The sequence below is a fragment of the Nuphar pumila genome, chromosome 5 (genome assembly GCF_984573655.1).
Source record: "Nuphar pumila chromosome 5, dmNupPumi1.hap1.1, whole genome shotgun sequence".
Taxonomy (NCBI): Eukaryota; Viridiplantae; Streptophyta; class Magnoliopsida; order Nymphaeales; family Nymphaeaceae; genus Nuphar; species Nuphar pumila.
Genome location: NC_143253.1, coordinates 68,719,049 through 68,725,001, shown reverse-complemented (window position 1 = coordinate 68,725,001; position 5,953 = coordinate 68,719,049). Strand labels below are relative to the sequence as shown.

General features: G+C 38.0%; 1 pseudogene; it reads right to left on the bottom strand.

Annotated features, from left to right (window-relative positions):
• Nucleotides 1-2,890: 2,890 nt before the first annotated feature.
• LOC149837750 (UDP-glycosyltransferase 83A1 pseudogene) lies at nucleotides 2,891-4,950 on the bottom strand (annotated as a pseudogene).
• Between the last annotated feature and the right edge of the window lie 1,003 nt (nucleotides 4,951-5,953).

The following is a 5,953-nucleotide window of genomic DNA, read 5'->3' as shown; positions in this document are numbered from 1 at the left end:
CCTTACAATAGTTACAAAGTAATCAACCATCTAATTGTAGTGTAGCATAGTTTCATAATGCATATTTAGGTCTCCCCATCTTTTTTTCTACATAAAACACATCAAATATTTAACAGAATATATCAAAATAGAATATTTTTTTGTTTTCTATTAAGCACATCAAAACAAAACATCAAACCAGAACAATCAAAATAGAAGTTTCTTGACATAACCAATAGGTAAGAAATAAAGGAAACTCTACAAATTCAAATAATTGAAAGGATTTCAGTTTTTTTTTATTCATTTTAGTTATTTATCTGCATAATATTTTCCTTTACTTTTTTCCCATAATTTAATTGCATATTTTGAATTATTTTTATTTAAAATTTGTTAATAAATTTGTTTGAAGCTGACATTTGAGAGTTTTTTCACATTATTTTCCTGTTATTCTCGAAATGTTCTATAGCTTGTACATCTTGTGCTCTTGAAGACAATGTTTTAGGCTATGTTTTGGTTGTTCAAAAATGTGGAACTTGATGCTTGAATTACTAATTTTGAAGCCTCTCTTAAATTTTAATTCTCCTTTTCGTTGAATTTTCAAAAACCTGTTCTATCAAGCCATTGGTTCTCACATGTGATGAATTATGTTGATAATGTTTATCCACTTTTGCTTTTGCATGTTCATCTGAAATGTGATTGTCAACATACAATGGTACTTGGGCTAAATTGGATGCCCTGGAAATGTAGCACATACTTTCCCCTTCATTTGGCACAAAGTAAGGATTTTCAAAACAAAGAAACCATAAGGATACAAAATGATATTTCACCATATTCAGCAAAAGCTAGGATTTGTTAACAAATGTACCTCAGGACAACTACTACTGTACATAAACTTGCTTCAAAGGTATACCAAGCTGCACATTGGAACATTATTTTTCATAGAAAAGCACTAGAGGAATTGCAACGCGTTCCTAGGTTCCCTGCAAATTAAACAAGAAAATCACCTAAACATATGCATGGAATTAGAAAGAGTTTGAGATTGTTAACCCAGTATGAATTCTCAGCTAGTAAGATGCATGTTGATGCAGATAAAATATATATGTTTGGGGAACATGAAGAGCACATGAAAATATCAAGTTCCTTCTGTGATCGTGATCCTTTCTTGCTTCTCAGTAGCATCATCAAGAGAGAGAGAATGTTGTCTTCTGCGACCATGGTTGCTAATTGCTTTATATGGTGCAAATTCTCAAATTTTCAAAATGGTTTAATGTAATTGAATCAACCTTAATAAAGTTAAACCATGGACGGGTTACCAACTTGTACATCCATAGCTGAAAAATGAAAGAGCATATGGATTGGTTGCTTTTCTTTACTTTTTTTTCTTTTCAATGTCTCACAAGTGTTAATTTTGATGGGGGAGGTAAGAGTGCACTTTCTAATGTGCGATTACTGAAGAAATTATTTAGTTTTCGTAATTGTTCATGAATTTGGTCACAGAAAACAGCAGAGTATAAACGAAACAGAATACTGATGTCAAATTCTATTGAAGATTCTATGAGTCTTACTGATGTTGGTCATACAAACGTGGCCATTTGTAACATCACCTTAATGTGCCAAGGCTGCACAGTGATGCCAAAAAACAGAGAGATGCACAATGATGCCCAAAAAGAGAGTTGCATCGGCCAACAACAACAAATGCACAGTGATGCCCAAAACAGAGAGATGCACCTCTCAGAGGACTTATGGTTTCAAGGGTTTTGAAACTTGAAAGAACCGTAAAAAAAAAAAAAAGTTACGATAAACATATCGTGATATTATAGTGAGATTTAGTAAATCTTGTGATAATATCGTGAGAAATTGTCACAAAAAAATCTCACTAGATTTAACCGTTTAAAACTTCTATGGTTTATGCCGTATTTTTTTCACGAGATTTTCAGAAATATGGCTATATTTGTCACCATGTTTCCAATGTTGTTGAATACCTCAGTTAGATTGTTAACCAGTTTTCAGTGTTTTGTCCTCAAAAAGAAGCCCATGGTTTTGGCGCATTAATAAATAAATAAAAACATAAAGGCTATGCAAGTTTATTTTTATGTGGATCAACTATTTTAAAAATTTAATGTAGGTCCATGTCGATGATCTCTGGCTCAAATTCAACGTTTTCACTTACTATACCCGACTTAAACGAGAGATTGTGTAGGGATTTGTGCCACCCCAGCTTTATTATAAGAAAAAGAAAGAAAGAAAGGATAAGGTACGGCAAATAAAATCTCATTAATTAAGAGAGAGAAAGTTTCAAATGAAAAGCACTTTGTCCCTCTGAAGCTGTGTAGGACGGTTTATGACTCTTTAGGAGCTACTCTTATTTCTATATAGAAAAAGCGGTAGCTCTGCCATGGCTCAAATTCAACATGTTTTCACTGACTATATCACACTTAAACATGAGAAATTGTGTAGGAATTTGCATAACCCTAGCTTTATTATATAAACAAAGAGAGAAAAAGCTATCTAAGGAAAGGCAAATAAAATGCCTTAGAAAGTTTCAAATGAAAAGCACTTTGTCCTTTTGAATTTGTTGTGAGTAACGACGTGACATAAAGCCCGAAAGAGAGACATCCCCAACAAAGTTTGAACAGTAAAACAACAATTCCTTATTGGTTGAAATAGGACATTATGACTCAAGAAAATGTTTCTCAAATTTTCAAAATAACAATCCTCTCTAAATTATCGGTTCCCCCTTCATGGTGTTGACAAAACTTTCAAGATTCTTAAAACAAACACCACCCTTCATCAGAGCCTTCCACCCCTTGTTTCTCAACTCCAAAACCCTTTCCCTTATTCTGTCATCGTTCATCAATTCTACCAATTTCTCCTTGATTTCTTCTTTTCTGACAATTCCATCATTGTTCTTCTACAATTCCAGCCCTACTTTCCAATGCTCAACTACGTAGGTCTGGTTTTGAAACTGGTCTGCAAAGTAAGGCCAACACAACAAGGGGACTCCATTGCTTAGCCCTTCGATGGTGGAGTTCCAGCCACAATGAGTTAAGAAAGAAGCTATAAATGCGTGTGAGAGAACTTCCTTTTGTGGGCACCACCCCACAATGTGCCCGCGCTCGGCCACACGGTCCAGGAACCCATCTGGGTACACTGCAGCAGACTGGTTCATGAGGGTTGGTCTTGAAACCCAAAGGAATGGTTTGCCAGTGAGCTCGAGCCCAAGTGAGAGCTCATCAATTTGGCGTTGATTGAGCATTGTGGTGCTTCCCAATGAGACGTAGATGACTGACCCAGCTGGGTGTCGATCGAGCCAGTCAAGGCAACTCAAGTCTTCTTGCCAAAACGAGGATGGTTGGTGCTTGGGGTGGTTAGCTGAGACAAGAGGGCCTACTGGTACAACATTTCCGATGATCTCGAACGCCGACAACTTGAGTTCTGGAAATGAGTTGCAGAGTATGTGATCTAGGCCTTCCATTGCATCAACGCACTTCGAGAGGTACTTGAATAAGCTCTCCTGTTGTTTGGTGTCTCCAAAGGAAACCCAGCATAGGTGAGCTGGGTTCATGTCTGGCACTCTCTCAGACAGATGGATCAATTTGTCCTCCTTTGGAAAACCTGACTCCACCAAAAGAATGGTTCCATAAATTGTCATTGACATTCAGCGAAGACTCGTACAAACTTTGAAGGTCATAACATTGGGATATTCAACAGTGTCTAAACCGACAAGCTCCTTAACGTTGACATGGCCCTGTTTAGAAAGTAGTAGCTGAGATGGGAACTGACATTTCAGGTGGTAGCTGTTAATTCCATGCTTTAGTGTAAATACAATGCCACTTACTATCCTAAATGCATTAACTCTCATCCCAGCTACCAGCTTTCAAACAACCACTTTGACCAACTTTTTGCCAAATCAATGCATCAACTCCTATCTGAGTTCTTAGATTCCAAACAGGAATGATTTAGGCTCCTTATATAGGAAGAAAGAAAAATAGATCAGAAGGGAATTAGGCGTGTTCTTTTAGGCTGCATTTCATGAACTCAGATTGGAGATCCAAGGGATCTCCACCGAAACCAGCATTTCATGAATTTTTTTCTCGATATTTATATTTTAAATAAAATTTTTAAATTTTTTTTTATTATTTGCGATGGATTAGCGATGGATATTATCTGTCGTTAATTAGTATCATTCTTTAATTTAGCGATGGATATTTATCCGTCGCAAAAGTGAATCGGCCGATGTTTTGCGATGGATTTTAATCCATTGCAATTCCGTCGCTACAATAGCGACAGAATCAACAACGGATTCGTATGTCGCAAAACCAAATCTCTTCATATTAATGACGGCCTTGCGACAAATCATGGTATTCGTTAATTCGTCGCAAATTAGCGACGGCCTTGCGACCATGTGTAGCAGCACAATGGGATTTCACCTGATCCGCCCTCGTGGGTCTCTGTGATCGATCCATAGCTTACGAACTTACCGTTTTGATCTATGACTCCAGTGGAGATTAGCATGGGGATGTTGAAGACGATGGCTAGTAGCCAGGCTGAGGTTGGCCAGAAGGCAGCTTTCCCAAGGTTGAGCTTCTTGGCGACATCCAGAAGCCACGCCATGACCCCATCAGCAATTACAAATGTAATCTTCTCATCTTCCTTCTCATTGATCTTCACTATGATCTCCTCCAGGAAACTTGGCATCGTACGCTGCATCGCGTCGCACAACCTACGGAAGTCCGTGCGATCATCATCATCATGGGCTAAGCCATCAGGGATGGTCACCAAGCGGATTCTTCCACCAGAGTCACTGACAAAGTTTTCAGGCAACGCTGCCATCACTCGTGCATGTATGAACTCGGTGTTAACGAAGGTGACAAGAACGCCATGGCTTGCTAGGTGATGCGAGAGCTCCATGAGAGGTGCGACGTGGCCTTGCGCAGGAAGTGGGATGACTAAAGCATGTGGTCTACCCATTGTAGGATCCCCTTTAACTTTTTTCTTTTTTTCAAAGAAGGATGCCCTCCTAGCAAAAGTTTTGTAGTTGAGGAATTATTTATGCTCTCTCTCTCTCTCTCTCTCTCTCTCTCTTTCTCTCTAGGTGAAAAAACAAAGAGAGTGGATCACAAATGGTGGTGTCTTTACTCAAGTGCGCACGCTTCCTTACTACGCCCGAGTGAGTATCAGGTCCAAGCAGCGCCGCTCATCATGGAAATGAACGACACCCAACACCTATCAAAAGCACCTCACTCTGGTCAATTCTCAGTCGTACATTTATCCTTAGATGATGCCGTTCATCTAGGAAGTGAACTTCATCAAAAAAAAAAATTTGAGGGCCATCTATGTAAAAACCTACTGTTTGAACCTCACTTTGTAGAATCCCAATGGTATGTGGTTGTATAATGGTAGGGTCCAACTAACCCAGCTTTCTCTGTTGAAAAAAAAAAAGAAAATGAAAAAAAACAAACTACTTTTTCGATCCCCTTTCCTTGCGCCCACCAATCCAAATCGTTTTCAATCAGCCCTCAAGTCATCCTTATCTTTATACACTTAGTATTTCACTGATGCAAATTATCATTCATTTGAAGCTGAAATCTGTGTGAAGGATTTTTTTTGGTTATTTGAAGGATTTTTATTTTGTTATTAGAAAAATTAAATGTTGACAAACAACAAATGCAATCCAAGGGCGATTATTACTGAATCGTACACGCTGAATCTATCTATAAAGTCAGATTTGATCAAAACAACTTTCATCATAAGATTTAAGAGGCCTGCAAAAATGGATAATGACTGAAACCCAACTCCCACCAATGACATTTGTATGCTAACGCCCAGTCATAATTCTAACAGTATCTGTTTTTCTCTCATATGGGCCATCAAATCAATCCCAAAAGCAAAAGCAAATTTAAAATGATAAATTTGGCAGCCAATCGCTCTTGCAAATCATCATTCATGGCGTGGGTAAGATAATGAAGAGTCA